At 36.2% G+C, this 10,893-nt stretch overlaps 1 long non-coding RNA gene across 1 annotated transcript; it reads left to right on the forward strand.

The window, feature by feature from the left end:
* The first annotated feature begins 794 nt into the window (after positions 1-794).
* On the forward strand, positions 795-1,267 carry LOC122021735. Its single transcript, XR_006122625.1, has 3 exons — positions 795-843; positions 988-1,101; positions 1,185-1,267. It is a non-coding gene; the product is annotated as an uncharacterized LOC122021735 (long non-coding RNA).
* Positions 1,268-10,893: the final 9,626 nt, after the last annotated feature.

The following is a 10,893-nucleotide window of genomic DNA, read 5'->3' on the forward strand; positions in this document are numbered from 1 at the left end:
CGAAGTTCGCCAAAATCGTCACTAACCATTAATGGTTAGCGACGATTTTTACAACTTTCGTCGCTAATACTAGTGGTTAGCGACGAAATTTGTTTAATTTTGTCGCTAACCACTAGTTTTACCAAAAAAAATTTCTTATATTTTCTGTGTACAAGTTTATAAACATACAAACCATCACAACTATAACAACAAATTCACAAATACTCTAACAATTAACTTATACTTCAACACAAATATAAAATTGTATACATTCACAAACCAAGTTCAAAACATATTCACAACCAACAACTCAACCAAGTTGACAACCAAGAATCCAAACTAGTTCAAAACAAGTCCAGAACGTCATGTTTCTATCCAAAAGTTCACAACATCAAAGCCTAAGATGTAGGAGGAGGAGGTGGAGCTGAAGATGAATCATGAATCAGAGAATCTAATGCTCTAGGTGCCAATCGGTTAAGTATTTGTTCAAACAAATCTTGTCTTGATTTAATTGATGCTAACTCATCTTGGGTGTTTGCTAGCTGAATTTTGGTGTTCGCTAACTCATCTTGGGTCGATTGAAGTCTTTCACGCAATACAGCATTAGTTGATCTGGATGAGGATGTGGCATCTGAAGAAGTGGACCTAACTGGCTTCGGCCCACTTCCAAGTCCTCTGATGTATCCAGACCGAGTACCGAGGACCTAATAGAAAATTTTGAAGATAATAAAACATATGATATGATATGATGATAATAAAACATATGATATGATATGATATACTAAAAAATAAGTGGGAGCAAAGTGAATTTAAATGAGACATGAGAACCAGTTGAAGCTCGAGGCAAAGCTTCAGGATTTGGAGGTAATCTGCATTGATAAACATGAATCAAATTTAACATTGTTCATTATTTCTAATCTCTGTTTTGTAACTTAGCTTTGTTAGATCAAAATAAAGGAACTACAAATTGTCACTGGTGTTAAAAGTCTTATCTTGAGTTCTGAACAGGTAGAATGGAATGGAGGCACCGAAACTAAGGAGGAAATAATTGCTAGGATACAACAAAGGGAAGAAGCTGCAGTTAAGCGCGAACGAGCAATGGCTTATGCATTCTCCCATCAGGTCTGTTGTTGAACAACTTGCTAAGGTGTGATGAAAACTTATCATTAATTTGACCGCTTGGAATTGTCTTCCACCTGATGCAGTGGAGGGCAAGCTCAGGGATCAACCAAGGGCCATTTGTGTATGAGCTAGCAAAAGGTAATTGGGATGGAGTTGGGTGGACAAGTGGATTGCAGCACAGGCATGGGAGACAAGGCCTTCTGCTCAGTCTCAAGTTAAGCCAGCCTTGAAAGCCAACAAGAACGCCAACCCCTCAACCCAGACAACACCCACTTTATCAAAGCTTGCAAGCACCGAAAAATCCTAAAAGTAAAACAATCTATGTTCTAAACTTTACAGGCCACAGAAAAATCGAGAGATTGTAATGTACACCAACGGAGTTAGTTGGAGAATTCTCAAGTAAAACAAGAATAGTAAATGCTTGAAAAAAAAAAGTAAAAACTGATGCTGATTAAAGAAAGAGATCTATTGTGCAACATGAAGCTACCACAATACCACATTTGCTCGTATCTGAGCATTACTAATCTAAAAATAATCAATATAAGAAAAGCATGAATTCAAAAGAGCTTCAAAAGCTTTCCTGCAAGTCAAAGTGACTTGAGTGAATAAACTGAGGCTAATCACTATTTTATATGAAATACTTTAAATAGAACACTACCATCAGTGGGAGTTTAAAAGAAGGGGGTGGGTTTGTTACAAGCATGTTTTGCAAGAAGTATTGAAAGAAGATGGGCAACATTTCATATAAAAATATCGAGATAACATGTCATATATATTTTGAAAAAATGAAAATTATATCGGCGGTTATTAAATAATATTCTCACAGACCTGATCACAAACTGTATCTGCAATTTGGCCTACGTCGATGACATCTTCAGGATTTTGTGATAGAATACACTCATCACGTAGTCTCACCATATCATCCTAGAAAAAACAAACATGTTAAAAAAATTGTAAAAAATAATTATGCAAAGTTAAGAACAAATTCACTAAATAAGGTCATAACATACATATGCAGTTTTTGCCGTGTCCCCAATCCACCCTTTCTTCGAGCTATAATGAGTTTCATTAAAGACAATAATCCGATCTTTTCTTTGTGATTGATCGGTCTAAAAAAAAAATAATGTGTTAATATTTTAATCAACAAACAATATAAGATAACTATAAAATTAACACTTACACCGTCATAACTATACTGGATGAATGATTTAGAACCTCCACGATGGTTATATGGGACTTTTCCTCGATTTTTGACATTTATTGCAGATCGTTTCTACAACACAAAATTTTGTATAAACAAAATAATAGTTATGGAACAAATAATTAAATTTTTATATTAAATAAGACATTTGTTATAAAATGAGTTACCTGAAATGCTTCAGATTCAAACAGAGCACACATGTAGTCCCAATCATCTTGAGTCTCACAGAACACAAGAGGAATATGCTGTCGACGCTCAGCAGGAGGAAGGTGCGATAGCTTCTTATAATGGTTATGCATTTTAGATCTATTGTCTCTATATCGTGCACTCATCAATCGGTCGGTCTCCTTCATGACCGACGATGAACCCTCCTGAAAACTTATATCAAAAGCAGTCTGAAAAATGGTTAGTAATAAAGGAGTCATTATAACTATGTTGAATTACTTATACTTACTGATATTCGATCGTATATCATCCTTTTATTCTCAGCGGGGATGTGTTTCCAACTCTTAGCTTCTAATGGTGCAAACTTCTTTACCGAGAGGCCTAACTCGGTCATAAATGAAGCTGCATTAGGGCCAATGGGATGCCCATCGCTCTAACGGAAAGTAACGGGCAATCTACCCCGAGCACTGATCTGGCGTCGCAACCGATCAGAATGTGTGCCACGTGTCTCTCTACGTAGCGGTCGGCCTGTAAATGCAATAGTGTTAACAATCAACAGATGAAATATCTAAATAAAATTTTTCTAAATTAAATACAAAACAACTAACCACTGGAAGAACTATCATCTACAAGTGTCTCCAAAACTGGTAATGCTCAATCCTCTTAGGCGGCATGGCTGTCACATATTCATCATATATAGATCAACAAATATGTATCAACATATATAGATATCTACAAGTAATGAATTAAAAATAAAGGAAAACATATTTACCATGTTCATAAAAATTATTCACCACTATCATCTGAAAGAGATAATTGATCATCTATGTCACTATCAATTTCAGTATCTTCATCCTCATCGTTAAGAAAACTTTGAGCATCCCTAGCTAGCTCCACTTGTGCATTTGGCATATTTATATGTTGATGCTCAACATCTAATCTACGAAGTTGGGATATCTCTAATTCTTCACCAACTACTAAAGTTGCTTCATTAGAAGAATTATCTTGGTTAGTCTCAATATTGAAATTATTTCCGGATTCAATTTCTTCTGATACTTCATCAACTTCAGTTACTTCATATATTTCTCGGTGTTGAACCTTTTGCACTACCTTCCAATGACCTCCACGCTTTATATCATTTAAATAATAAACTTGGTTTTCTTGGTTGGCCAAAATGAATGGGTCATCAACGTACCATGTTTTAGAAGTGTCAATAGATAACAGACCAAACTCTTCAACTATTGATTTTTTTTTCGGATTACATTGGAACCATTCACACCAAAATAATTGTACTTTATATCTGAAAGAGTAAAATAGCTGAACAACATCCTTCAACACTCCAAAAAAATCTAAATTGTCACCATCAACGGATGATGGTACACTAACCCCACTATTCTGAGTAGTTCTACGAGCATCACGAGATCTTGTATGGTATCGAATACCATTTACAATACAGGTATCATACAGTTGAACTTCAACATCAGGTCCCATTGCTAAATAATATAACTCATTTGTGATTTCTGAATTTGTTAAATTCTTTAACTTTATTATTCTATCCCTAAACCATTGTGGAAAATCTCGCTCATGGTATTGGAGAAGTTGATTTGAATGAACTTTATGTGACAGAAGTTGTAGATGTTCACTGCAGAAACAAATAATTATTTTACAATTGTATAATGAAATATAAACAATAAAATTACATAATGTAAACACTTACTTCCTATATTGGTCAACTTCCTTACAATTGTTGAGAATATACCAATGTGCTTTCTTATACAAAGTCAAAGGCAATTTCATATTATGTGGATTGCCAAATACTCTTGTTTGTTGTGAGAAAACACTTAAGTTGCATGTTACTGGTTGAACATCTTGGTTTCGTTCTGGCCTACTAAATCTTGTCTCAATTTGACTCATATATAAGGAACTGAAAGTCAATGCCTCATTTACAATATACCCTTCTACAATAGATCCTTCAGGCCTTGCTTTATTACGAACATACCTTTTTAGTCTGCCCAAATATCGTTCAAAAGGATACATCCATCGTGAAGAAACAGGTCCAGCTAACATAGCTTCACGAGGTAAATGAACTGCCAAATGAACCATAATGTCAAAAAATGCTGGAGGAAATATTTGTTCCATCTTACATAATATGAAGATTATTTCCTCCTCCATTTTACATAAGTCCGCTAAGTGTAAAGTTCTTGCAGTTAGCTTTTTGAAAAAATCACATAACTCAATTAGTGTGCGGCATATGTCTTTTGGAAAGAATTTTCGTACGACCACTGGAAGTATTCTTTGCAACAAAACATGACAATCATGTGATTTTAGTCCATGTAACTTTCCATCATTTGCATTCGCATTTCTAGATATATTAGCAACATATCCATCAGGAAACTTCACGGATTTTAAAAATTGACAAAATTCACGTCTTTCTTCTAATGTCAATGTGTAACTTGCATATGGTTTACTAAATTTGTCTCCAACTTTCTTTAAATGTAATTCACTTCTAATTCCCATATCCTGTAAATCTAACCTTGCTTTAAATGTATCCTTTGATTTTCCATCTATATTAAATAATGTGCCAACCAAAGCGTCGCAGATGTTTTTTTCTATGTGCATCACATCTAAATTGTGTCTCAACTTTAAATCTGGCCAATACTTTAACTCAAAAAATATAGACTTTTTTACCCAATTGGTTTCATCCAAAGATCGCTGCCGCTTTTTACTTATTGTAGGATCCTTACTGAATGTCACTTGGGGTAATTCATTTAACTGTGCTAAAATCTCATAACCATTAAGTCTTCATGGTGGTCCTTCTTGTTCAACCTTTCCATTGAAATTCTTATTTCTACGCCATGGGTGTTGCACATTCAAGAATCGATGGTTGCATGTATAGCATATTTTACTCCGTAATCTTTGGGATTTAGTTTCATCAAGACATACTGGACATGCTTTATAACCCTTTGTGCTCCATTCAGATACTGTTCCATATGCTGGAAAGTCATGAATGGTCCACATCACAGCAGCATGTAATTGAAATACTTGTTCAGTTGATGCATCATATGTTTCCACCCCATCATCCCATAGCTCCTTTAGTTCGTTGATCAAAGGTCGCAAGTACACATCTATCTCTTTCCCAGGTGATTTAGGACCCGGAATTAAAAGAGACATTATCAAATATGATGGCTTCATCATTTTCCATGGTGGTAAATTATAATTTACAAGTATAACAGACCACATACTATAAGCATTTGACATGTTTCCAAATGGATTAAAACCATCAGTAGCCAACCCTAAGCGAATATTTCTTGGATCACTAGCAAATATTTCATGTGATGTGTCAAATTCTTTCCATGATTCACTATCTACTGGATGCCTTAATACACCATCTGTTTCAACCCATTTTTCTTTATGCCATCTCATATCTTTTGCTGTATTTTGGCAATAAACAACCGCTTAAGTCTGTGCTTCAAAGGAAAATATCGAAGAATTTTCTGAGCATTCTTTTTCTTATTCATCCCATCATACTTGTATCTGGGCTCCTTGCACACTGGACATATATCTTTATTCTCGTGCTCACCCCAAAATAATATACAATCATTCTTACATGCATGTATCTTCTCATATGTCAATCCTAACTCTTTTAACATTTTTTTTGCTTCATAATGAGAGTTTGGAATCGCATTCGGTTTTGGAAATGCCTCTTGCAATAACTGAAGTAGCATATCAAAAGATTTATTGCTCCACCCATTTAACACCTTCACATGCATTAACTTGACCAAAAAACTGAATGCAGAAAAATTAGTACAAGTGTGATACAACTCTTTTTGTGCTTCTTCAAACATTGAGGTATAACTTCCTCTAATATGATCTGCATTAATATCATCTAATTGAGGTCCACTGGTATTGATATTTTTTGTATTTCTTAAATCAGTAAACATATCTTCAAAATCATCTTCTTGATCATGTTCCTCTTCATTGACAATATTTATATTAATAGATGATGTAGTAGCTTTTCCGTGAAAGTTCCAAACTTTGTATAATTTATCAAATCCCCACCTATAAAGATGCCCTCGAACATAATCTAACTCATATTTAAACAAATTGCCACACCTTCGACATGGACAACGAATTTTAGATAAATTCAAACTTATCATATAATTCTCTGCCACCTTTAAAAACTGATTTAGTCCATTTATATATTCAGGCTCAATCCTATTCTCAATCATTATCCAACTTTTATCCATATTTATAACCTGATTAACAATATAAAAAAATTCAATAAAATAATCTTAAAATTAATTAATAGCATCAAAAGAATCCTAAAATTATCATCTAAGCATTAAAATAAAAAATTATCATTATCATCTAAAGATAGGCTTGATGACTAAGAAATTTTCTACACATGTGGCCTAAAATGACTATATTATCATCTATCATTATCATTATCATTATCATCTATACTATAAATAACTAAACTAGATATTATCATCTATACTATAAATGACTATATTACCAAAAAAAAATATTACAATTCTAAACTAGGTAGGCAAGATTTGACACAAAGCTAAGATTAATTTTAATTACCAAGCTAAGATTTGACACAAACATGAGGAGTGGACGGGGATAACAAAAATGTAGGCAAGAGATCACCAAGGACTAAAGTACTAAACTAGACAGAAGCACATAAAGATGAATAAAAATTAAAAACACAACTGACAAAAGGTTTTGAGTTTCAATTAATGCTCACTCCTTTTGCAAAATTAACATTATCTTCTATACTATGTACTCCTTCTACGAAACCAGATGAACTGAGATGTTTCATGTCTACTATGTACCTTTGAATCAAATCAAAAACTAAAGGAACAAGAAGAAGAACAGTGCATATTTGAATGAAAAAGAGCAAGCTTCGACGCAAATAGGCACGAGTATAATAAACACTACATTACAAACCTATTTGGTGGAAAGAACTGATGTGAAGCGCGTTTAAGCGGAAGAACAAAAATCCACAGCAATACCAGGAGCAGGAAGGAGGGAAGAGTCACCTCACCGGAAGGAAGGAAGAGTCGGGCCGTTCGGTGCAGCGTCGAGGGAGTCTCGCCGGAGGAAGGAGGACGCAGGAATGAGCGAGGAAGAATCCCGGAATCACAGCGTGTGACGGGAGAAAGAAAGGGTCGACGGGAGAAAGAAAGGGTCGGCGGGCAGAAAGGGTCGGGGGGAGAAAGAAAGGGTCGGGGGAATTAGGGATTATAACGGATATTAGCGGCGAAATTGATAAATTCGTTGCTAATATGTTAGCGACGAAACCACCCCTTTTCGCCGCAAACATCTATACTTAGCCACAAAATTAACAATTTCGCCGCAAATATTTTAGCGGCGAATTAATTCGTCGCTATATTTGTCGTAAAAATATATTTTAAAAAAAAAGAAATCATTTTCGGCAAAAACTAACACTTTTCGTCACAAACGTTTTAGTGGCGAATTTATTCGCCGCTAGATTCGTCGGAAACATATATTTTTTAAAAAAAAGGAAAACATTTGCGTCGATACTATATTTAGTCGCAAATACCGTTATTTAGCTACGATATTTTGTTTCGTCGATAATAATTTGTCGCTATTTTCCTGATTTTTTGTAGTGAGAAGACCAAACAAAGGTGTGCTAGCACCTTATGTGGTTCGGCCAAGGAGGAGGAGAGGGAGAGCAAGAAGATGAGATGAGGAAGAAGATGGAATGAATTGGCTTGAATGAAAAATCAACCCATTCATTCCACCATAAGTGGCCGGCCACATTAAGGAGTGTAACCTCCTTTCTCATTTAATGTGCCCATTAAAGAGGAGATTTGTAACCTCCATGAGGTGGCATACACATGTGCAAAAACTTAATGATGTGTAACACCATTATTGGCCACTTTATGCCAACTCACAATGATGTGGCATATAGTCAAGCCAAACTTGACTTTTCCTCTTCCTCTCAAGTCAAGTCAAACTTGACATTATAACTCCCATGGTTGATCAAATCCAACCATTTGATTCAAGCCAATTTAATATAATAGATCTAATTCATTTAATTAAATTGATTCAATGAGTCATAATCTAAATTAGACTCATTGAACACATGAATCAAATTGAGTCCAACTCAATTAGTTCAATTAGGATTACTCTTAATCTAATTTGATTCATCACATGAATCTAATCCTCTTGGTTCATCATATGAAGCTAATCTCCATCTAATTGTCCTTTGTGTGTGACCCTTTAGGTTCTTATAACGTTGGCAATGCTCCTAAACCCATTTAGAAGCATAAGTAATGAGCGGTATCTAGCAACACATCATTACTACCCAAGTTATAAGAATGTTGAGATCCAACATCACCTTGTGACTACTAATTGTGACTCCTCACAATATATGACATTGTCCTTCTATCCTAGACATCTAGATTGATCAATGTGAGGTATAGACCGTGTCATCCTCTAATCAATCTAAATCTTGAACTCCAAGTAGACTCACTCAATCAAATGAGCTCAATATCTCATATTGACTCATTTGGGCATGGCCATGCACTTCGTGGTCTCACTTTATCAAGAATATCGATGTTGCTCCCGTCATATAAGAGGGATAGATATCTACATCACTCACATCCCTCTGCATAATTCATTACATACCCAGTAATCGCCTTTATAGTCCATCCAGTTACGGGTGACGTTTGACGAAGCCAATGTATGTAACTCCTTATGTAGGGATCCATGGTGACTTTAGGTCCAAGGACTAGTAGTCATACTAATATCCACATGAGAAAGTATATGATACTCATATAATGATCCATGATACTTTCTCATGGCGGGTCATTCAGTATACATTCTCCAATGCATACCCATGTATTAACTTGATATCTCTATATCCATGACTTGTGAGATCAAGTCATCGAGTTGACCTACATGCTAGTCTTATTGCATTAACATTGTCCCTGAATGTTAATACTCGACTAGGAATGATTAAGAGTAGTCTTCCCTATATCATCTCACTATCGATTCAACTAATCAATTGATATAGGTAAGAACCCTCTACTCAAGGACGCTATTATACTTAGTTATTTGGCACCAATACAAGTAAGTATAATAACCAAAACAAATACCTTTATTTATATATAAGAATATGATACAATGAGTCCATACAACAATCATCAAATGATTGGATCTAGGGCTCTCACTGACAATCTCCCACTATCACTAGTGCCAATCAGTGTGGTCTCTAAGCCCCAATGACCTAGTGTGACCATCATGCTTTCTCTGTGCCAAAGCCTTGGTCATGGGATCTGCGATGTTAGTCTCTGTGGGTACTCTGCAAATCTTCACATCTCCTCTGTCGATAATCTCTCGAATGAGATGGAAGCGCCGTAGTATGTGTTTGGTCCGCTGGTGTGAGCGAGGTTCCTTCGCCTGTGCTATAGCTCCATTGTTGTCACAATAGAGCTCAATAGGGTCAGCAATGCTAGGATCCACCCCAAGTTTAGTGATGAACTTGCGGATCCAAATTGCCTCCTTTGCTGCTTCTGATGCAGCAATATACTCGGCCTCTGTCGTAGAATCAGCTACTGTGTCCTGCTTCAAACTCTTCCAGCTCACAACACCACCATTTATGTAAAACACGAAGCCTGCCTGCGATCGATAATCATCCTGGTCGGTCTGGAAGCTGGCATCACTGTAACCCTTTACAGCTAGCTCGTCATCGCCTCCATATATCAAGAAATATTCTTTAGTCCTTCTTAAGTACTTAAGAATATTCTTGACCGCTATCCAGTGACTTTCACCTGGATCTGACTGGTATCTGCTCGTCATGCTCAAAGCATATGAGACATCAGGACGAGTACATAGCATGACGTACATGATAGATCCTATGGCTGAGGCATAAGGGATCTGATCCATGCGGTCTCTCTCCTCTCTAGAAGAGGGACCTTGAGTCCTCAAAAGACTCACACCATGTGACATCGGCAGAAATCCTTTCTTGGAGTTCTGCATGGCAAACCGAAGGAGTACCTTGTCAATATATGTACTCTGACTTAAGCCAAGCAATCTCTTAGATCTATCTCTATAGATCTATATTCCTAGAATGCGGGTGGCATCACCTAAGTCCTTCATTGAGAAACATGTCCCTCGCTAAGTCTTTACAGACTGTAGCAAAGGGATGTCATTCCCAATGAGTAGTATGTCATCCACATACAATATAAGGAAGACAACTGTGTTCCCTACAACCTTCTTGTAGACACAAGGCTCATCTTCATTCTTGATGAAACCAAACTATTTGATTGCATCATCGAATCGAAGATTCCAGCTCTGAGAAGCTTACTTCAGTCCATAAATGGACCTATGCAGCTTGCATACTCTGCTAGTATGCTGTGGATCTACAAAACCCTCAGGTTGTGTCATGTACA

The sequence above is a fragment of the Zingiber officinale genome, chromosome 9A (assembly GCF_018446385.1).
Source record: "Zingiber officinale cultivar Zhangliang chromosome 9A, Zo_v1.1, whole genome shotgun sequence".
NCBI classification, from domain to species: domain Eukaryota; kingdom Viridiplantae; phylum Streptophyta; class Magnoliopsida; order Zingiberales; family Zingiberaceae; genus Zingiber; species Zingiber officinale.